Raw genomic sequence first — 23301 nt, forward strand, 5'->3', positions numbered from 1 at the left:
CTAAAGTCCTGTAGATTCACACAGTCAATTCAGAAAGTGACAGGATAGACCTGGGGTTGGCAAATAACAGTGAAATGATTTCATTTCCACTTGACTGGCGCTTACACAGGTTTGGTATCTGCTAATAGGTTTGGCAGGGTTTGTCACTTATAAGTTCACTAGCTCAGTGTTTCTCAACCCTTTTTTACAAAGTACCCCTATAAAAATAATTATAAGTACCCCCAGTACCTACAGTTTTCAGACACACCATTTTTTTTCTACCGTTGCAACACATTTGTTTAAACAACTTCATCGTAGCTGGGCAGGCAATGAAATGTTGGGGTACAAAGTACAAAAATAAAGTGCTGTAAAACGTAAAACAAAAATTCAGGTTTCTCCAAATTTCAGTTGTCTTGACGTACCCCCCAGACTTCAGTCAAGTACCCCTAAGGGTACTTGTTGCACTGATTGAGAAACACGACACTAGATCTCGGAAGCAAGCAAAGCCACAGAGCAGGGACAAGAAGAGGCAGTAGGCGGACAGAATCATAGAACCATAGAGCTGGAAGAGACCTCAGCAGGTCATCAAATCCAGCCTCCTGCTCTAGGCAGGACCAATCCCAACTAAATCAACCCAGCCAGGGCTTTGTCAAGCCGAGACTTAAACACCTCTAGGGATGGAGACTCCACTACTTCCCTAGGGAACCCATTCCAGTGCTTCACCACTCTCCTAATGAAATAGTTTTTCCTAATATCCAACCTGGACCTCTCCCATGGTGCCCCACATTTTCAGGTGCCCCACCCAGCTACGTGTTCTGTGTCCAGGTAAATCACACCCGTGAAAATCGGTGGTAAATCTTGCCGGGGAGCAGTTAAGTCCTGAATGGTCTTGCAAGGTTGCTTCCTATTCTGGTGCTTAAATGGGGAGCCGAGCATTGACACAACCAACCGTGCTTTGAAAATCTGGCCATGTGTCCCGGAGAGGATCTTTTTCTCCATATAAATTGGATCATCATCGTTCTTGAGGCGTTCTCTCTCCTAGGCTACGCGGTTGTCATGACGCAGCCCGAGAGAGGAGGACAAAGGCAGGTTGGGGCTGCCGATTGTGTCGCCAGGCCGCTTCGAAAGCTCAGGCAACCAAAAGAAAACGGAAACCCCTGCTGCTCTCTCTTTCCCCAAGCTGCCTGATAATTTTGCATGGCTACCTAGAGACTAGCCCTGAGTAACGATACCCCAGTGAAATGCAACACCTTTCAGAGACTTACCTGTGTCTGTTTTCACTTTATCCCTAGCCCTGTGATCAGGCCGTGTGATGACAATGGCAGTGTTTATCTGTTTGGTGTGTTTATACGTGAACAATGTTTGCTTTCTTTTTCCTGCCCGCCCCATTCCTCCTTCCCTTTCCCCGAGCCCATTAAAGTTAGTCAAGGCATGTGGGAAGAACGCAAAGAGGAGGCGAGGGCATTGCTCTTTGACCTTTGCTGGTGACCCGATCGGGCAGGTGAGTGACACCTAAGCCTTTGGCTTCACGGCCACTTAAATGGATCACTCGTCCCTTCTTTTTGCTGCGGGGTTGGAGAAACACGGGTAAAGCCAACAAAAGACGTAGAAATGTGCAGCCGTTTTCTGAAATTGGTCTCCTTAATGGACAAAGTGGCTGGAAGACAAAAGTGCCTCCCATTTGGAGCATACCGGCGGAGCAGAGAAACATGCCGCTTTTAAAAGAACACCACTAGGTTGACCCAGAAGGGAGGGATGGAGCCTGTAGAATGTGGAAACAAAAGAGCTTTTCTAATTATGCAGGTTTCTGCAGCACTTAGAGCCGGGGACAGTCAATAGCTTTAACCAGCTCGAAGATAAACTTAGTCTGGGGCACCCTGTTCCTTCTTGCTGCATTGTCCCTACCATTGTTGCTAGTCAATTATGCATGAAACTCGGTGAAGGCTGGAGCGTACCCGGCGGGGACTTGCTACATTCCTCCCACAAGCGAACAGCTTGGGTTGCCTGCCGTCCTCAGCCCCTGTGCTTGAACGTTTTGCCTTCCTGGTCCCCTCCCTCAATTGGCAAAGGAGCTGGAAAGTCACTGATGCTTTTCCACATAGTTGTCTCAGCCAGGTTGTCTCCCCAGCCCAGAGGTGGCATCTATTAATTCTTCAGAGCAGGGACCTTGGCTTAAATTTTCAAAAGGGCCTCATGGTTTGGCTTGTTCTGAGTTTTAGGTGCCCGGAGTAAGATGCCTGGAAGGGCCTGCTTTTCAGGGCATGCAAACCAGGGCTGTGTCCAGACTCGCGGGTTTTTTTGAAAAAAGTAGCCTTTTCGAAAAAACTTCCCCTGCGTCTAGACTACAGCTGCGTTCTTTCGAAATTAAATCGAAAGAACGCGGCTTTTCTTTCGACGGCGGTAAACCTCATTTCACGAGGAAGAACGCCTTTTTTCGAAAGTGCTCTTTCGAAAAAAGGCGTTCTTGAATGCAAACAGGGCTTCTTCGAAAGAGAGCATCCAGACTGCCTGGGTGCTTTCTTTCGAAAAAGCGGCTTGCTTTTTCAAAAGTACTGCTTGCAGTCTAGATGCTCTTTTTCGAAAGAGGCTTTTTCGAAAGATACTTTCGAAAGAGGCTTGCAGTCTAGATGTAGCCCAGGCCCCTAGAGAGTGTCCCTGAAACCCAACATTTTCTTTGTATTACAAATAAGTCAATAAGTACAGGTTGAACCTTTGTAGTCTGGCCCCCTCGGGACCTGACCAGTTCCGAACGAGAGAATTTTCCGGACCACAGGAAGTCAGTATGTCTAGCAACATTGCCAGCATGGCCACTGTGTACTAGGCTGTTGGAAGACATTTAGGGGTAAATTAGAACTAAATAAAGGCACAGAACACTGAGAGCCAGGACTGGTGGCTGTAAACAAACTTTATGGGACCGTGGGAAATTTGGCCATGCTGATGAAATCACGCCGGACCAGAGAGGTTCAACCTGTATTAACAATGGTGCAGGAAAGTCAGGTACAAAACCTGGGGGTGCTGCAGCATAGGCCCTTGTATCCCTACTTCCTGCACCCAAGGCCTTCGTGAGCTCAATGAAAATTAAGGCTGCTCAGCGCCCATGCTGCCCAGTCTTCAATAGGATATGAGGGTGCTCAGCATGTGGCCGGATTGGTCCAGAGGTCAACTGCCTCCCCGCAATGCTCCCTTACTCATTTGTTTCCCATTTGTATCCCTCACCCCTTTCTTCCATCCCCACCAGCTCCCTCCCATCTGCTGATGCCGCTCGCACGGAGCCTCTTGCAATCCTTTCTCCAGCCTGGACTAGTTGTGGCGAGCTTCACCTTTTGCATCCGGACACAATTAGCAGAGACGCTCCGGGGTTAGGCGTGAGCTGGGCTGGTCGTAGTGTACCAGCACCAAGTTCTCGGCACGCAGGTTTCCGGAGCTCCTTTTTGGGACATGGCGGGGGATTGGTGTGTTCTCAGAATGCCAAAATTTTTGCTGATCCCTGGCTGATGGCTTTAGGAGAGGCGAAAGTCAGCGGGGGCGCCTTGGCACGCAGCTCTGGCAAGAACTGACTGAGCAGCAGTGAAAGCCCGCGGGGGGCTATTGAAAGAGCTGGCAAGGATCCGGGTTGCAATAGGACAGGGACTGTCAGAAATGTGAAGTTACTTTCACCCGGTGTCTGGACTAGAGTCTCTTCTTGTCTCTGAGGCTATGTCTAGACTGCAGAGTTTTTCTGGGATACCTCTGGTATCCCGAAAAAACTCTGCTATGTCCAGGGAACATGTCTGCTTTTTCGGAACAGTTTCTGAAAAAGCGGGCGTGTTCTTTCGGCACCTCTGTATTCCTCATTTTATGAGGAATAAGGGATCTTCCGATAGAGGAGGTTTTTCCCACATTTGGCCTTGTGTAGATGGGCCAAATGTTGGAAAAGCCTCTTCTGAAAAAACAAGCTGGAAAAGGTATGCAAATGGAGGTTCGCAAATTGCGTATCTTTTTCCGGAAAAAAAACGCAGTGTAGACATAGCCTGAGGTGAATTCAGCAGAGACACCAGCAATGCCGTAAGTTACACATACGGAGCAAGTCAGTGTAACGGACGCCAGATAAGAACATAAGAACATAAGAACGGCCGTACTGGGTCAGACCAAAGGTCCATCTAGTATTCTGTCTACCGACAGTGGCCAACAGCAGGTGCCCCAGAGAGGGTGGACCGAAGACAATGATCAAGCGATTTGTCTCCTGCCATCCCTCTCCAGCCTCTGACAAACAGAGGCCAAGGACACCATTTTATCCCCTGGCTAATAGCCTTTTATGGACCTAACCTCCATGAAATTATCTAGCTTCCCTTTAAACTCTGTTATAGTCCTAGCCTTCACAGCCTCCTCTGGCAAAGAGTTCCACAGGTTAACTACACGCTGTGTGAAGAAGAGCTTTCTTTTATTAGTTTTAAACCTGCTACCCATTAATTTCATTTGGTGTCCTCTAGTTCTTCTATTTAGGGAACTAATAAATAACTTTTCTTTATCGGCCCTCTCCAAACCACTCATGATTTTATAGACCTCTATCATATCCGCCCTCAGTCTCCTCTTTTCTAAATTGAAAAGATTGGCCTCCCGCGGACATGATACTAACATAGCACTTCACACGCGGAGGGGAGTAAAGACAGGTCGTGGCAGGAAAAAGAAACTGGCAGGAAGTGTAAGAAAAAGCTGCGGCCATCACTCCAGCTCGTGCTGCCTTACTACCAATGCTCCCAGGCAAGTTAACCTGGATGTAAGTGGATACCGCTGTAGATGGCACCTGTGGAACATGGGTCTACTCTGCATAGCTATTGGTGACAGGGCTGTGTCGATGCAGCCTCGTGGCTAAATGTCAGCGTGTGTGGACCCTGTTTGTCGGCACTTTTGCCCACAAAATAGCCCCCTATGGGAAGGTTTGGCGCCTGCCCACAGTGCAGCATTCACATGTTCACTTGCCACGCTTTGTCGTTCGTGAGGGGGGGCGTTGAGCACCCAAGAACGGCCAAAGGGTTGTCGATCGAGTGCCAGTGGAGACATACCCTGAGTTTGCGAAGTGAGGCGTGGCTTGCGTCCCTTTGCCTTACGACAGGGGTGGGCAATAATTTTGGCCCAGGGGCCACTTCAAAAATTTTTGAAGTAGCCCTGGGCCACCCCAGAAGAGGCGGGGCCTAAACAGGAAGGGACGGCGTACCTCACCCCAGACCATGATTGGTGTGGGAATGGGGGAGCCCTTTTCCCCCCCCTTCCCACTAGGCACCCATGCCCTGGAAGAGGCATGGCATGCTCCCCCACCTGCAGGCCAATCAGGGGGTGGGGGAGCATGCGAAGCCTCCTCCTGCCCTGCCAGGAGCACGTGGCACTTTGAAATGCCGCAGGATCCTTGCAGGGCCGGGGCAGGGCGAAGGAAGCTTCACGCAGCTCCCCTACTCCCAGGTCCTGATTGGCCTGGGGGCAGGGGAGCAGTAGGGCCTCCATGGGCCAGATGGCAAATCGGATCCGTCCCACAAAGGCCCTTTTGCCCACCCCTGCCTTACGACCTGGTTTTGACCCACTTACACCTTATTTAAACCTGAATCTCCTCTGTCATCAGTTCTCACGCCAATGCTCCCAGGCAAGTTAACCTGGATGTAAGTGGATACCGCTGTAAATCGCACCCACAAAACACGGAGGGTAGGTCTGCTCTGCATTGCCCACAATGGAATGACCTCTGAGTCTCGCTGGGGTAGGACAATCAACCCCCGCCCCCCAAACGCAGCTTTAATTAGTGTTTAAGTCGCTGCTGAGTTGGGCCCCGTGGGTGTAAAACAACATTTAGTTTCTGGTTTGTTGTGTTAAAATGTAAAGCACCACATAGAATTATAGGGTTGGAAGAGACCTCAAGAGGTCATCCAGTCATAGAAAAGGATACCTTTGATAGAAGGAGAACTGTTTCCACCTAGTGGTAATTTCTTTCTTTGCAGGACTACAAGATCTCTGCAGAAGAGGCGCTTAATTGGGAAAATGGGATAGTAGTACCTCCAATTTTTTTTAAAAACAAAATACAGAGCACTCCCAATGCCTGTGTTGCTAACAAATGACTTTCCAGTCCTCTGTCGTATACAGTAATTCCTCATTTAACACGTGCCCGCTTAACACGTTCTCATGATAGCACGATTTTTTGGGGGAACGTTTTTTGAATTACACGACTATCCCCAGAATAACACGATTTCCCCAGCCAGCCCGTTGCCGGCAGCTGTGCAGGGCTTGCCCCGCCTCCCTTCAAAGCGGCGGAGGGTTTGCCGCTCGCTGTGCCGTTCCCTGGCGACCCCCCCTCGCCGGACACAGTGCGGGTCCTGGCAGACCCGTCACAGGGGCATACTCCCAATCCAATCCGCCTCCCCTCTTCTCCCCTTCCCTTCCCCAGAGCCAAACACCTCCCCTCCTGCTGTAACCCAGTCCCCTTTCTCCCCCAACCTTATGTCCCGGTCCCAACAGACACCACCACTTGAAATGCAACCCCCGCCCTTTTCCATTATTTTCAATGGGAAAATTGACCCTTCATAACACGTTTTCACTTAATACAATCATTTTCTGAAACACATCGATAGTGTTAAATGAGGAATTACTGTACTGCCAATTGCTGAAGTGACCATTTGGTATGAATCACACCCTACTTTCCAAAGGGCAGTTTCTGCTAGGTTTTTGTTTGGTTTTGTTTTTAAGAGCACTTACAAGATACAGTCTAGAAAAACTTACAATCCAGGAACCTGATTCTATGGCTGCAGATGGTCTTGGTTTTATTAAGTGCCTTAAATAGATGGTGCATCTCCTATATACAAGGAGCATTAACAGCATCATAGCTAATGTGGTCACATCTGTTGACAACTAGAAGCATCACCAGCCATGGTGAGCCTGGCAAGATGAAGTCTCCTTCCTAAAGCCTCAGCCCCTGGAGTCATGTGATCAGGAGTGAGTCTCAGCTTTCATTAAAAAACCGTAAGCTTCTAGCCTTTGCAATTGCAGAGAACATTTTGAAAATAGGACCCTAAAGCAGGGGTGGGAAATCTAAGTCCCAGGGGCCCTATGCAGTCTCTAGGTTGCCTGAATCTGGCCCCCAAAAATTACAGCCTCCCCAGCATAGGGAAGCCTGTGCTGACACTCCAGCCGCTCTGCCGTCTCCTCACAGCCCCCAGCTCCCAACTGATTTTTCTCTGGGTCAGTGGCCCCCAACCCAAAAAAGGTTCCCCACCCCGTCAAAGACTCAAAAAATCGCACCAAAAACATTTAAAACATACATTTAAAATCTTATTTTATAAGCCAATCTCATTCTTTTTTTGGAACCTGACTTGTGACTCTGTTTTTTAACATTAGGGGTTGTCAGTACTGCGTAGCACGACTGGTTTCCATTCCTCATTGCCCCCTGAATAGCATGTGGCTTTTGAAAAATTCTTTGGCAAAAGCTCTGTCTTGCAAATAGGCTCCTCTCAGGCACCCGTGGTAGAAAGAGAATTTCTTTGCCACCAGGGCAGCCTTGTCTTGGGAAGGCCCCAGGATAAAAAGTCTCCTTAAATGCCTACGTGGAGTTCATTTCTGTGGTTAGAGGCCATGATGCGCCAGAGGCTGTGCCTTTCAAAGGAGTTCCTTTTCCATCATGTTTTCAAAATGCCTACAGGAGTGATCTTTTTCGGAGCATACCAAGAGACTCCTAGAGAGGTGGCATCAGACACCTATGAAGGTATTCAGCAAGGGTAGGTGGTTAGAAACCTTGTGACCAGTGTTCCCTGTAAGCTGAGTACTTGGGGAGTCACTCAGGAAAAATTCAGGTGCCACCTTGCTGATTAGCAGACCTACCTCCAGCCAGCAGCTTTTGTTTGTATTGGTGATACACATCCACACATACCTTGGCGCCCATAACAAAATGTATTCCACACATGGATGGAAAAAAATTAAGAGGGAACATTGCTTGTAACTATTTCCTTCAAATCTGTGTCAGGATGACAGTGATTTAATTGTTTTGATTTTTATTGTGTGCCCTCTCGATTACGTTTGTTGCCATATTTCCCATGGTTTTTGTTTATAGCTGTTTTCTTTCTGCAATTGATTAATTGCACAGTCACAGAACCATAGAGCTGGAAGAGACCTCAGGAGATCATCAAGTCCAGCCCCCTGCCCAAGGCAGGACCAATCCCAGCTAAATCAACCCAGCCAGGGCTTTGTCAAGCCAAGACTTGAAAACCTCTAGGGATGGAGATTCCACCACCTCCCTAGGGAACCCAGCCCAGTGCTTCTCCACCCTCCTAGGGAAATAGTTTTTCCTAATATCCAACCTAGACCTCCCCCGCTGTAACTTGAGACCATTGCTCTTTGTTCTGCCATCTGTCACTACTGAGACCAGCCTCTCTCCATCCTCTTTGGAATCTCCCTTCAGGAAGTTGCAGGCTGCTATCAAATCCCCCCTCACTCTTCTCTTCTGCAGACTAAACAAACCCGAATCTCTCAGTCTCTCCTCATATGTCATGCACTCCAGCTCCCTAATCATTTTGGTCGCCCTCCGCTGAACCCTCTCCAATGTATCCTTTCTATAGTGGGGGGCCCAGAACTGGACACAATACTCCAGATGTGGCCTCATCAGAGCCAAATAAAGGGGAATAATCACTTCTCTGGATCTGCTGGCAATGCTCCTCCTAATGCACCCTAATATTCCATTCACCTTCTTGGCTATAAGTGCACACAGTTGACTCATATCCAGCTTCTCATCCACTGTAATCCCTATGACCTTTTCTCCTGAACTGCTACTTAGCCATTCAGTCCCCAGCCTGTAACAATGCTTGGGATTCTTCTGTCCCAAGTGCAGGACTCTGCACTTGTCCTTGTTGAAACTTGTCCTGTCCAGAAGACTACTGAAAAGATTGCAGTTGGAAGACCCAGCGGCACATGGACTTGTGTGCAACTCTTAGACATTTTTAACTGAAGTTCGGGGTTTGGCAGAACTTTTGTGGTTTTCAAAAAAACCTTTCTGTTCCTGAACTCAAGCTGTGTTTTTTCCAGTGGAAATTTAATTTTAAAACAAATCTCTTTCTAACCACTAGAGGGCCATGCGCTGTAAGCAATTAAGCAGATTGTTTTGAAGTAATTCTTCCATGTTCTTAGGACCACAAGCAGAATATAACTTTAAAAACCATGATACTCTATATAATTTTGTTACTCTCTAAGCAGGCTAGGTCTACACTATGGGATAAGGTCAAATTAAGTTATGCAACTTCAGCTACGTTTATTGCATAGCTGAAGTCGAAGTACCTTAACTCGAATTTTGGAGCTGTCCACACTGTGGGAAGTCAAATTGAGCACACTCCCCCTTCTATTTCCCTTACTCCTCATGGAAGCAGGACCACTGGCATCTACCGGAGCGCCCTCTCATTTCCAATTAGCTGTCTTAACTAGACCTGCTAATTTGAACTCTAGAAGATAGCGGCAGCTTCAATCTTCTCTGTAGTGTAGACATACCTTAAAGCGCGTCTAGATTGGCAGGATGCTTTTCCGGAAAAGCACTTTTTGCGGAAAAGCGTCCGTACCAATCTAGGCGTGCTTTTCCGCAAAAAAAAGCCCCGATCGTCATTTTTGCAATCGGGGCTTTTTTGCGGAAAAGAAATCTCTGCTGTCTACACTGGCCCTTTTCCGGAACAGTTTTCCTGAAAAAGACTTTTGCCCGAATGGGAGCAGCATAGTTTTTCCGGAAAAGCACTGATGATTTTACATGAGATCGTCAGTGCTTTTCCAGAAATTCAAGCGGCCAGTGTAGACAGCTGGCAAGTTATTCCTGAAAAGCGGCTGATTTTCTGGAATAACTGGCCAGTGTAGACACAGCCTTAGGGATTGAGTGTAACAAGATGCCCTGGCCTTTTGGTCTCTGATGCTTCGGTCCTTCTTGGCCCAGAGAAACAGGCTGTTCAGATTCCACTTGGAATATATATGTGAAGTGGTCTCTTGTTTTCTTTATTTAAAAGGTTAAGGAAGGAAAAACGTGTGTTGCCAGGAAGATGCAGGAACCTGCTTTGTCCAAAACTGACTTCTCCATTGTTCCAGTGAAGACCTGTCTGGGACCAAGCAAGAACAGCTCTGAGGAATGCAGCTACTTCTGGGGTGGAGGATAACGTTACACAGTACTACTCAGAAGGGAAAATTTGGTCAGGGCGATCAGCTCAAAGCCACACCTCCCTTCTTCTGTTAAAATCTATTGAATGTTATTGGCAGGGAGTGAAATAAACCACCCTGACTAAAACAGGATTTGCTTAGTGGCGCTGTTCAGAGAGAATGGCTCCTTTTAACAGTAAGGACCCAATACAAACGTACGAGGATTCTATTTTTAAAAAATCTTAAATTGAAGTTTGTTAGCGAGCGAGATCCCATCTCTAACTTTCTTGAACCACGCTATGAATTCTAAAGCGCGGCTATCGCTCTCAAATGTAAATGGTAGAGGCATTTTCTGTAAGGTAAACGCTCATGAAAAGTGCCACGACATCTTAAGGGCTCCTACAGAGCAGGCAGCTCCCTCTGTGCAAAGGTATCATCCAAGCAATCTCGGCTCAAAGTAACCCTCAGTTTATCTGCTTTGTGAATATGAAGGGCCGAGGCGACCTCGAGGAGATTTGAACCTGGGGCTCCAGAGAGTCTAGATGATGGAAACACAAGGCTTAGACTACTAAATCATCCCTCCTGGTATTCAGAATGAGCAGAAGATTGGAGAAGAATGAACAAGGGACTGGCTATCAGAGATAAGAGACCCAATGGTGTGTACCTAATTTCTGCAAGCAGAGACCATGACTGCTGATACAGATCGGGCATTTGCTTGTCCACGTGGAAAGTTTTGTGCGGGGAGGTGTGCATGCAGGCGTGTGTGTGTTGTGTTTGCCATTGCTTTCTCCATCTTTAAAAACAGGGCTTCGAGCGTGAACTCTCTAGCGTTCACTTAGAATCACAGATCCATCGAGCTGGAAGAGACCTCAGGAGGTCGTCAAGTCCAGCCCCCTGTCCGAGGCAGGACCAATCCCAACTAAATCAACCCGGCCAGGGCTTTGTCAAGCTTAAAAACCTCTAGGGATGGAGATTCCACCACCTCTCTCGGGAATCCATTCCAGTGCTTCACCACCCTCCTAGGGAAATAGTTTTTCCTAATATCCAACCTAGACCTCTCACACTGTAACTTGAGACCATTGCTCCTTGTTCTGCCATTCGTCACTACTGAGAACAGCCTCTCTCCATCCTCTTTGGAACCTCCCTTCAGGAAGTTGAAGGCTGCTCTCAAATCCCCCCTCACTCTTCTCTTCTGCAGACTAAACAAATCCAAATTCCTCAGTCTCTCCTCACAGGTCATGAACTCCAGCCCCCTCATCATTTTGGTTGCCCTCCACTGGACCCTCCCCAATGCATCTACATTCTTTCTACACTGCGGGGCCCAGAACTGGACACAACACTTCAGATGTGGCCTCACCAGAGTTGAATAAAAGGGAATATTCAATTCTCTGGATCTGCTGGCAATGCCCCTTCTAATGCACCCTAATATTCCATTCACCTTCTTGGCTACAAGGGCGCCCTGTTGATTCATATCCAGCTTCTCATCCACTGTAATCCCCAGGTCCTTTTCTGCAGCACTGCTATTTAGCTAGTCGGTCCCCAGCCTGTAACAATGCTTGAGATTCCTCCATCCCAAGTGCAGGACTCTGCACTTGTCCTTGTTGAAGCTCATCAGATTTCTTTTGGCCCAATCCTTCAATTAGTCTAAGTCACTCTGGATCCTATCCCTGCCCTTCAGCGTATCTACCTCTCCCACAGGCTTAGTGTCATGCGCAAACTTGCTCAGCAGGCTGCATGGATCCGTTCTTGGCCCTACACCAATGGTGGGTAACCTGTATGAGGCCCTCTGGGGTTCTATGTGTGGCCCATGAGACATATTTTTTACCATCGCCCACATGCAGGGCTTGGCAGACTCTGCTGTTTTCCACCCACATTGTTTTTTTCCTACCGGTGTTACTAAAGCTACACACACACAAATAAAGGGAAGTGAGGTGCATGCTGACCACATGCAACATTGAGCCTGAGAGCCGGGTGCTCTTTTTGCAGCCAATCAAAGTGCTGCTACAGTTCAATCCCCACCCCCCACAAATTCTAGGCCCGCAAGCCCAGTGAGCAAAACCGCCCTCTCCTGGAAGACCATCGTGGTTCCGACAATCTTGCGTCCCAATGAGATGAAGGAGGGCCACGCCTGCGGCCCACTCGCTAGCCTTGGTTGCCCATCGCTGCTCTACACTCATTGACATTTTTATCAATGATCTGGAAGAAGTCAGGTGTGTTAGTGCCAAGGTTTGCCAAGGACACACAGTTTTGGGAGAGTGGAAGATAATGACGAGGCCAGCTCCCGGATACAGAGCGATTTGGTAAACTGAGTGCAAGCAAACACTATGGGTTTGAGTGTCTCCAGATGGCACGTCCTGCAGCTAGGGGAAAGAACGGAGGCTGGAGTTACAGGCAGGGGGACTCTGTCCTGGGAAGCAGGGACTCCGAAAAAGATGTGGCAATTGTGGCGACGACCCAGCTGAACACGTGATCCAAGAGCCAGTGGCTGGAAGTTGAAGCTAGATAAACGCAGGCTGGAAATCGGGTGCACATTTTTACCAGTGACGGTATTTAACATTGGGACAAGTTCCCTGGGGTTGCAGTGGGTTCTCCACCTACGCTGTTTAGACCGTTGTTGTGCGCTGTGGACAACCTTCCAGTGGCGGGAGATTAATATACAGGCTGCTGCATTTTAAAGCTGCCCTGAAGGGTTCACTTTAATTCTTTAATCGTCAGTGATTTCTGATGCAAGAGGTGCCTTAGAAAGGCTACAAGTGCATAAGGAATGTTAATCGATGTGTTTCAAGACATGAGTCAACTACTAAATGATCGGGCTAACGTAGGGGTTCCCAACCGTTTTCTTACTAGCCCCCCCCCATCACACTATCAGGTCTGCTGAGGGGAGTGGGAGAAGAAACCGAACCAGGACCTGGTGATTCAGAGGGGTTTGGGGCTCCCTGCTGCTGCTGGGGCTATTACAGCAAAAGCAGCGCTTGGACATCTTGCCCTTTAAATCGCCGCCGGAGTGCCGAGAGGCTGTAGTAGTGAGGGCTGTCCGCCACAGCCCCGCCCCTTCCACCCAAGGCCCCGCCCCTTCCACCCAAGGCCACGCCCCTTCTGGAAGCATGGAGCTGGGTCCCTGCCACCTTGCCCAGGCTATCGGCTCTCCTGCATGCTATAAAAACACTCCTTGACCCACCTCGGCCACAACCCCTCTTTTTCGGCATATAAAAGCCAGGACCAGCATCAGCGTGGTGAGCAAGGCAATTGCCCGGAGTCCTGCCAAGCTAAGTTACCCTGGCTGGTGGGGCACAGAATCCTGTATGGCAGGACTTCGGCCTTCTGCCCTGGGATCCAGTGAGTCTAATGCTGGCCCTGCTTGGCAGACCTCCTGAAGCACTGGGGCCCCAGGTCCCTGGGGGAGAACTGCTGGGCTGAGGGAGAAACTTCCCCTCTGCACAGCTGATTCGGTGACTATCCATGAGGTGGCATCTTTCCCTTTCTCGGTTGGCTTTGGTGCAAAGGGTGTAAGTTAGGATGGCCTGTGGGGCTGACAAAAGCACCCTTCCAAAGTTTTGCTGGCTCTTGGTTTAGTCACTCTATTAACAACCTTCTTTCTGTGATGACTAGTATGATGCAAATGAATTCCAAACAGCATTTCTTTCCCGCCGCTGAGTGTGTTTTGCGAGGGAGGGACTGTCAGGTTTGGGAGTTACCTCTGTCTTGGGCCTTATCCAGGTACAAAAATAGAAGGGAGGATCCCCAACAATTTACTGCACGTTCAGCGTTTTGCCCTTAGGTGAGGCACTGGACTCTAGCTGAGCTTGTTAAATGGAAGGCAAGAATCCTAGAATCCTAGAACACTAGTGCTGGAAGGGACCTCGAGAGGGCATCAGGTCCAGATGCCTGCCTTCATGGCAGGACCAAGCACCATCTAGATCAGTGTTTCTGAAACTGTGTTGCACGGCACATCGGTGTGCCACGAGTCAGTCGGAGGTGTGACGCAGAGAACAATAAAGTTGTTCTTAAAGGGGCAGGCAACCTTTTTTTTTTTTTTTGCTCAATAACTTTTCCCTTTGATGTTCCTCATTAAAAAAAATTGTTTGGTGTTCCTCAGTCTTAAAAAGTTTAATAAACACTGATCTAGATCGTCCCTGATGAGATGTGTCTAAACTGCTCTTAAATATCTCCCAGTTTTAGAGATTCTATAACCCCCCTTAGGCAATTTATTCCAGTGTTTCACCACCCTGACAGTGAGGAAGTTTTTCCTAATGTCCAACCTAAACCTCCCTTGCTGCAATGTGCAGCCTGCTAACGTGGCATCGGCTTCATCTGGTCTCACCTGACCTCGTCATACCTGGGCACGCTGCAAGCATTCCTGCGGTGGCCAGTGCTGTGTCTCCATGCCCTCATTTCGCAGACTTGCATTCCTTTCTCTGACCAACGTGGCTTGATTTCCCTGCCAGCTCGGCGTCTCTCTGTCATTCGGCGCTGGGGCTTTTGACACAATTTGGCTTCCGTGGTCCAAGATGAAATGAGCCCCCGCAGGGCACCTTACACCACGAGGTGGCACTCTAATTACTAGAGACTCTGAAATGCAGGTTTTTTAACATCTTCACCACTGGTTCCTAGTGCCGAAGGGAAGAAAACGAGAGAGACAGAAATTAGCTGTCTCCAGGGTCTAACAATCCCCAAGGCGAGCATAACTATTCAGCTGCTTTGCTGACATGCCCGTTGATTCATGCTGCTCTGCTTTCCTTCTTAAACTTTTCCTAACTCTCACTGTCGCACCAGACTGTGGGTTTGACTCTGTTATGTTGCGGGTATGGGTTTAACTCATGATCTGCCTCATTCTGCTTTGCAACAAGAAGAGATCTGCTTTTCTTTTCAAGTGTTCTGTGGTTGTTTTTAATAAGACACAAATTACATATGAAAGATGTTCCCTCCCACAGCATGAAGTAGCAGGGTGAATGTTTGGAAAAGTCAGCACTTCCTGTACCAACCTTACGTTTCATCAGACATCTCACATTGCAGCAGTGCGAACAGGCCCAGGCCTACTTAGCTGAGATATAATGTAATTACAGCATCAGGTATCCGTAATAATATTTTCTTATTTGATTGCAGGGGAGGGAGTAACTGAATTTAGATTGAGGGGCGGGGTCGTGTCAGCTTGGTAGGTCTCCATCTGCCAGCAGCTAGTTCAGTTTATAATGAATCTGGTTGTATTCTTCCTATGTCTGTAGTAGCGTGATAAAGTGAGGGTGCATCTACACTCCACGCTTATTTCAGAATAAGCGATTCCAGAAGAAATACTCCAAAACAGCTTACAGGAAACTCCCGAGATGTGATTGCCTGAACTGCGACTCCCCTGCACTCGACAACCATTTTTGTAAGTGTGGAAGGGGCCTAAAACCCCCGACTTATGTCCTCAGCCTGCACTTACGACAGCGCACGGCGCCTATCGTAAATGAGGGTTCGAGTTACAGCGCCCCCGACTTGCAATGCTTCCCCAAGAACCGATCGTGTCGCAAGTCGGAGGCCTTGAGTATTTCAAAATAGTGCATCTATGCTATTAGTCCGAGGCAGGCTCCCCTAATGTGGATGTGCTACCTCGATATAAAGCCCCAAGAGGCACTGGGGAGTAATTACTTGGAACAGGCTGGGGAGGAGTGATTTCGAAATAGCAGCAGTGGAGCGTCCACACTACCACTATTTCGATATCTCTATTTCAGATCAGGCGTTATTCCAGCCAGGCTCACAGCAACATGTCCATGAGAAGCACCAGAGCGCCAAGGGGCAGCTCTGGCTCCATGTTGCAGAGTGCTGTGGTGTCCCGAGTGAGGGCAACCAGAGCGCACAGAGACAAAATGCTTTGCTGTCCCTCATCGAGGTAAGCAAGCAAGCAAGCAGGGAAACCTGAGAACCGGCTGTCCGGGGGGGGGGGGTCCGTTCAAGCACAGGCCTCAGATAGCCTCAGGCAGCAGCCACACAAAGGAACTCCTGACCTGATGCCCTGCTGGACCTGGTTCCGGCCGGCCTTTTAGAGCAAATGCGATTCAGAGTCCACTCAGTGTGGACGCGCTATTTCGAAATGCATTTTGTGTGTAGACGTGTTATTCCGAAATAAGCTATTTCGAATGAACTATTTCGAAATAAGCTATTTCAAAATAACGCCTTAGTGTAGACGTACCCTTAGTTCTCAACTTCTAGCCCTTGTCTGAGGGTTACCCTTTGCTAGGCCTACCCAGGGGAGCTGACAGTCTGTGCCGACCACTGGGCAGGGGTAGGGAGGCTCCATGCTCCCAGAAGGGGCGGGGCCTCAGACAGAAGGGGTGGGGCTTGGGGCAACCAGCTCTCTATGCCACCTGGAGTGTTGCCCTCCCTTCTCACCCTCAGAGCCACGTGAAGTGTGTGGCATGATGCTCCATAAGTGATTTAAAGGCCTGAGGGTTTGGCCTCCCCTACCCCATCAGCAGGCCTGGTCCTATCTATATCAGTTTAGACTGGGGAGTAGTTAAAGACGCATAGGATAGGCGTCTTTGAAAATACCAGTAGTAAGGCTGCTGAAAAAACAGATGCCTTTTCCACAGCTCATCCCAATTTCACAACTTTTGTTGCAATTTAGGACACAATGGGGACATTTCCCAGGGAACAGAAATGCCAAATATGGTTTTTTAGATGACATTGGAAAGGGGGAGGAATATAAAATGTGATGTTATAAAAGTTCAAATGAAATCAAACAAAACCAAGTGGAAACAAAACTTTTTAACATTATGGACAAAACATATTTTAACATCCTTCCATCAGAAACGTAGACACCGTCTCACAAAATGTTTTGTTCTAGTGAAACTGCACTGACTGAAAACCGTTCCATTTCATGGGTTTTTTTAAACCAGCTCTACCTTCAAAGGTTACCACTGAGAACTATTCAAATGAGAACCTCTGAATTTAAGCCTCTCCAAAACTCAGCGATCTGTGTTTATTCAGTCCTATTACAGAGTGAGAATTGCAGAGAAATTCATAGTTTAACACCTCCCCCCACAAAATCTAAGGTGTGTTTGGATTCAGTGGCTGAAGCTCTCTCTGAATTAAAACTTTTTAATGCTCCCAGTTTAATGAGAGCCGATTAATTTCCAGGCCACCTGACTTTGCAGAGTCACTGATGGTGCAGATGTAGGGAAAGAGGAGCTATCTGAGGAGAGAGGGAAGCCCGCATATTTTGTAATTTTTCTCTCTGAAGAAATCAGCAAGATCTTGAGCACAGAAAGAAGTGGAGGCAAGAGGATGAAGGGTTTGAAGAGTGAGTCAAACGTGGCAAAAAAGGTGTCTGGCAGGCATGAGCTCCAAAGAAGTTGGAGAAGTAGAGTTGTTCAGCTAGGAAAGTGACAGATTGAATCTACAGACTCAGATGTAATATGGTCTGTGAAGACATGCCTCAGATTTGCCTGCCCTTGCTAATGAAAATGGGTGAAAAGCTGCGCCGAGCTGAGGGTGCTCGAAAGGGGCTGAAAATAACAGCAAAAGGAGTTAAAATGAGATGAGACCTACACAGAAAACAACCTCAGAGGAGCAACGCTGCAGACTTAACCTGAAGCCCTGCAAAGAGAGGGAAATCTCCGGGATACTTGTTGTTGGAGCATGTTTTACTACGTGTTTGTACAGCATCCAGCACAATGGGATCCTAAACCCGCTGAGCTCTCTGGCACTACAGCAATCTAGATATTTAATAATAATACACTGTACGGTCTCTTGAATGGGCTGGACTTAAGGGGCTTGCTGGAAAGCAGCTCGCATTCCCTGTTCACCTCCTTGGCTGCAAATCATTTTAGTGCGTCGCTCAAGGAATGCCACAGCTCTCAGATTACAGCCAAAGCCCATGATATCACCCATCAGCCTCACTGGTGTGTCTGAGCTTGGAGGGGGTGGGTCCTGGGAGGGGTTTGCTTGGATAAGTCCAGTGAAATTTGCCAGGAAGAAGCAGCACCAGGATTTCTGCAGCACATTTCTCTGGCTGCAGGATATTTTCGTAAGCGGGGAGGACCTCTCCAACGGCGCTCGGCTCAGAAGAGGAACTTCAGTGCAGAGAGAGAAGAAACAGAGGTCACTTCTGCACCAAAGCATCTCCCGGTAAGAGCAATCCTGCTGCATTGCAATCCAAAGAGGGGCATTTATATTACAGCAGCAATGTCAGACTAATGTGTGTGGGTAATGTTTAGTGTGTTGAGGTTCTGACAGCCTGCTTAAACCAACCCCCTGCCCAGCCTGCTTCCTGGCTGAAAGTCGACCTCGCTCTTCAGCGCTCTTTGAACATCTTTTATTTCACTCCAATTCATCTGAGGAAGTGGGTTTCGGCCACGAAAGCTCCTGATTCTATCTGTTTTGGTTAGTCTCTAAGGTGCCACAGGACCACTCGTTATTCTCTATCTTCAGTCGGTTATTCAGCATCTACATCTAGAAAAGGCGGGCAAAGGGGTGGAGAGAACTAGTGAAACAGATCTCCTTGTATTCCTTTGGCGGCTTTTTTTTTTTTTCCTACAGATTTTCTCTGCTGGTTGGCAGAGACGGTTTGTGGTCAGGTAAAATGTTCTCTCCTGCTCACTTGCAGGAATGAGCTGGGGCTGACCTAATGAAGTGGAAATGCCATGTTACTAAATACCTGCAAGCCGAGACAGCGTAGATGCTGTCACAAAGTTAACCTGTGCCTGATTGAGTCTAGAAAGCTAGAGTCCACCGTAATAAACTCGGTGTAAATGTCACAGATCGGAGACATCAGGAGCCATGTAAATTCTCTTGCCCGAATAAACAATTCTCAAGAGGTAACTTTTAAAAGTCAATGTGCCCCGGCCAGGGATGGTGTGAATCAGAAACAGATTTATTTTTATCAGAGGAAATTTTCTTTTTGTTGTGCTAAGATTTGGTTGACTCCAATGCTCTGCCCCTGAAGCAAGTTTGTCTTTGCACCAAACTGTTCTTTCTTTAGAGGTTCTTTAGTGCTTTTTATCTGCAACAGTGTCCCAGTAGGTTTCAGGAGTATCATGAGAGAGAATTGTAGAGCGATACCTAGAGATGAACCCAGCTGCACAGCTAAATACAACCTAACAAAGCTTCAGCGCCGATACCTCTGACGAGCGCTTTCTAGAATGAATGCGGCTTTTATGTCGCCCTTGTGCTGAGGGTGTTAGAGAAGCAGACGGTTCTCTTTTCAGATGAGGGCTACCACTTAGCTGAAAACAACAGGTGGCACTATCTGCAGCACTGGAGGGGAACCTGAGATCTATTGAGAGGCGAGCTTGAAGCTAAACCTGCCTTGGTTACCTGGGAGTATAGGGAAAAAACCAGTTAGCATCCCAGGTGCGAATCCATTCATAAAGACAGTGTCGTGCTCTTTTCAAACATCTGCTCGGTAGAAACTGAAAATAATTTGCTTTAGGGTTTGCACTCATCGGTTTAATTGCACCCACTTTATGACACCCACATAGTGTCTCCTGAGTTGGATGCTGCAGGGCTCTTACAAATCAGACAATGCAAACATTGGCACGAGCTGCTGTTACAGTAGAAAATCTAAGCATCTTTTTCGACCGTACATTTGGTTGCTCAGTGTTAAGTGAACTTTGAACTCACACAAGAGAAAGGGGCTTTGGGGTTGTTGTTTTTTACATAAGCGATAACATTTGAGAGAGTCAAGTGGAGAGAATAGTGTAACAAGGTGACTTTTTAAGATTCACATATGATAGAGACCCAATTTTGAACCTTTCCATCACTGGCACGTCTCAACTACCAGCAAATAAGATAAACTTAAAAAACAACAAATAGTCTGGTAGCACTTTATAGACGAAGAAAACATGTAGATGGTATCATGAGCTTTTGTGGGCACAGCCCACTTCTTCAGATGACCAGAGTTTAGGTTGTGCGGACCCAAAATAAATAGGGGAGAAGGGAGAGAGGAGAAGGGAAAAAAAGGAAGGAGGTGGGAAACAAAGAGCAGAGGGTATGAAAACATCAAAGGGAAAAACAAATAGGCAGAACTGGTAACCTATAAGCACCTAAAGACTGGATAGCTAAAAGCAGATAAGGATCATCGGATATCAATAAGAGAGGAAGGGTACTAACATAAGAATCTACAGAGACAAAGAGCTGTTGACACTTTCATTGAATGTTAGGTTGATAATGTCCCGCTATGTCTGGAGGAGGTTCAAAGCCCTGTGCAGCGGTCTTGGTCAAACTGGACAAGCTAAGCAGAGGCTGTCCGGGTTAGTACTACCAAGGAAACCCAACTGCAGCCGAAAGTTGTCTTAATTAGTCAGCCGCATTCCACCTCCGTGACACTCCCGTCCCCCTCTGTGGATAAATGGTCAGTGTTGGCTGCTGGCGGTGCTGTCTTTTCCATGATGAAATAAGACTGATGACTTGTGGTCATCAAAGTTTCCTAGAAATTGCAAGTTGTTACCCTCTAGGTTCCATTCCATACCTACGTTCTCCTTCCAGGTTCCTATTTAAACCATTATTCATTCTTATCCTCAACTTCTTACACCTGCCACGTTCCACCCTAGAGTTGGCTACTCTCCAGCAAGGGGCCACATTATTGCACAGTCCATCTCTCAGTTTCTTTCTAAAGCATTTAGGGTGGAAGGTGCAACTGTGCATAAGTGTGAAACACTGTAGAAATGGGGAGGAAGGTGTATATGGTACCACCAATGATCAGTTGGATCCAGGGTTGGGAAAAGATAGATTGGTGTGTAAAAATCTACAGTCTGCAAATAGCCAGTGGCACAGTAAACATGGAAAGCATCTATTAAAAAAATTAAAAAGCAGAGCAAGTCCCAGACAGTAAAGTGGAGTGCATTTTAGAGAGATATTATATATCAACTCCCTGCATGTGACACACATAGGACTTTATATCTTTGTCCATTGGTATAAAACAGAGTTGTTGACTCGAGTCCCATGACTTGAACTTAAGTCCGACTTAAGTCGCCTAGGTGACTTGACTTGAGACTCAACTCGGGTTCATTGTTTGTGACTTGAGACTCGACTTATGACTTGCTAATTTTGTCAAATCGACTTGGTGAAAAAATTGTCCGAAAATGCCGATATTGATGGCTTGTACCAAAGTGACTTGACATTTTTTAAATTAAAACTTGATATTCGACTTGGGACTTGACTCGAAAGTGACTTTAGGGACTCGAGACTCTATGTGCTTATTAAGTGGAGCAATCTCCAGACTAGGGTCTTCAAAAGAGAGGTAGGGTCTGACTCCCATTGAGTTTGGGTGGGACTTGGGTTCCCAATTCCCTTAGGCTTCATGCAAAACCCAGCCCGCATGCCCATCCATGGTAAGGGTTGTTCCATGTTACATCAAGGGAAGACCAAAGCCAAAAAGTGACACCAGATAGATGTCCACATAATGGAAAACCAGATAGGGCTATGCCTCTACAGATTCACCATTCCAGCTCTCTGGCTGCATTGTGAGTGATAGTTCAGGTACTTTTAGGCTGAATCAGCATTATGCAGGCATTTTCCTTTTTTTTTTTTAAAGCTGGCACTGAAAGTTTGCTAGCATTCCACAAAACCACTTCAGAGCATGTCTGCATGCACACACATGTTCTATTGCGATGAATCCAAGCATGCTAGCTGTGGATTTCATTGCATTCCCCCATGATAGCCTCTTATTCATTATGTGTCAATCACATGCCATTAAAGAATGGAGTGCTGAACTGGGACTCAGGAGACCGGAGCACTGATCCCAGCAGGTCTGCTGGGGGAGCACAGGCACGTCACATTCCCTTGTTGTGCCTCGGTTATTCTATCTGTACAATGGGGATAATGACACTACCTTTCTTTATAAAGCATTTTGAGATCTATTGATACACACCGCTGTGTTAGGCAGTATTATAATAACCTTACTATATATTTTAGAAAAGTGTCTGTCTGTCCATCTGTGGGTCCGTTTGTTCAAGAACACCTCCAAAACAGTAAGAGATAGGACTACCGCATTTGGGATGCAGCTTACTCTTATCATATCTTAAAGCAAGGTCAGGGTTTGGTTGTGCCAGGACAATAGGATGCAATTGTTTCTCATAGCATAGAAAGGGAAGTAGTTATACTACAGGAAGTAATTATACTACAAAATACTGGCAGGAAGTAATTATACTTCAAAATGACCACAGGGAGACAGCAAGGGGCCAGAAATGGAGACCCAGGCAGCTATAACCCTATTGGGTCAGCAGGGGGCAGGAGTGGAGAAAGGGACAGCTATCTGCTCTGTATTTCAGAAAGTTTGTCTGTTTGTGTGTCTGTCTGTCTGTCCCCAGCCAGGGGTCATGCATCCCTCTCCCATCTGTAACTGCAGTGGTCATGCAGAGGCACTTCTCACCTGGCTCCAAACTGCTGCAGTGAGAGGGGGCTGGTCCTCTCTCCCCTGGGACAGCCTGAGTACTGAACCCCCCGGCCCCAACCCCATCGCAGGACAACTATTTAAATGAAGAAAAACAAAACTTTTTTGACTTAAGGACCTGAGCAATGCTGAGTAAATCTTCTAGTAATAAACAAAAAAAGAAACCAGTTCGTGGTTCAAGTTGTCACTGCTTCTGTTAAAACAAATAAGGAGTCTGGGCAGACTAATTGTCCTGGGCTGTGTCTAGACTGGCCAGTTTTTCCGGAAAATCAGCCGCTTTTCCAGAAAAACTTGCCAGCTGTCTACACTGGCCGCTTGAATTTCCGCAAAAGCACTGACTTCCTACTGTAAGAAATCAGGGCTTTTTGCGGAAATACTATGCTGCTCCTGTTCAGGCAAAAGACCCTTTTGTGCAAAACTTTTGTGCAAAAGGGCGAGTGTAGACAGCTCAGATTTGTTTTCTGCAAAAAAGCCCCTATCGCGAAAATGGCGAGCGGGGCTTTTTTGCGCAAAAGCGCATCTAGATTGGCCACAGATGCTTTTCCGCAAAAAGTGCTTCTGCGGAAAAGCGTCCGTGCCAATCTAGATGCGCTTTTCGGAAAATGCTTTTAACGGAAAACTTTTCCATTAAAAGCATTTCTGGAAAATCATGCCAGTCTAGACGTGAAGTTTAAGAAACCGTAAGACAGTTTTTTTTAACTTGCACTAAGTAATTAGAATAACATTGGGTTCCAAATGTAAGTTCTGCTTAATCGTTTCCTCTGTGAATTAGAAGGGTCGGGTACAAATGCCACGTTGGCTGCTAGAGTTACTCAGACTGATACAGTACTGTCCATTTA

At 47.3% G+C, this 23301-nt stretch overlaps 1 protein-coding gene across 1 annotated transcript in view; it reads left to right on the forward strand.

Annotated features, from left to right (window-relative positions):
• The first annotated feature begins 18028 nt into the window (after positions 1–18028).
• Positions 18029–23301, forward strand: part of LOXL2 (lysyl oxidase like 2) — a 90045-nt gene continuing 84772 nt past the window's right edge. Inside the window, exon 1 of the mRNA XM_075910805.1 lies at positions 18029–18198. The gene's annotated coding sequence lies outside the window, so the exon portion shown is untranslated. The remainder of the gene's footprint in view (positions 18199–23301) is intronic.

The sequence above is a fragment of the Pelodiscus sinensis genome, chromosome 28 (assembly GCF_049634645.1).
Source record: "Pelodiscus sinensis isolate JC-2024 chromosome 28, ASM4963464v1, whole genome shotgun sequence".
Taxonomy (NCBI): domain Eukaryota; kingdom Metazoa; phylum Chordata; order Testudines; family Trionychidae; genus Pelodiscus; species Pelodiscus sinensis.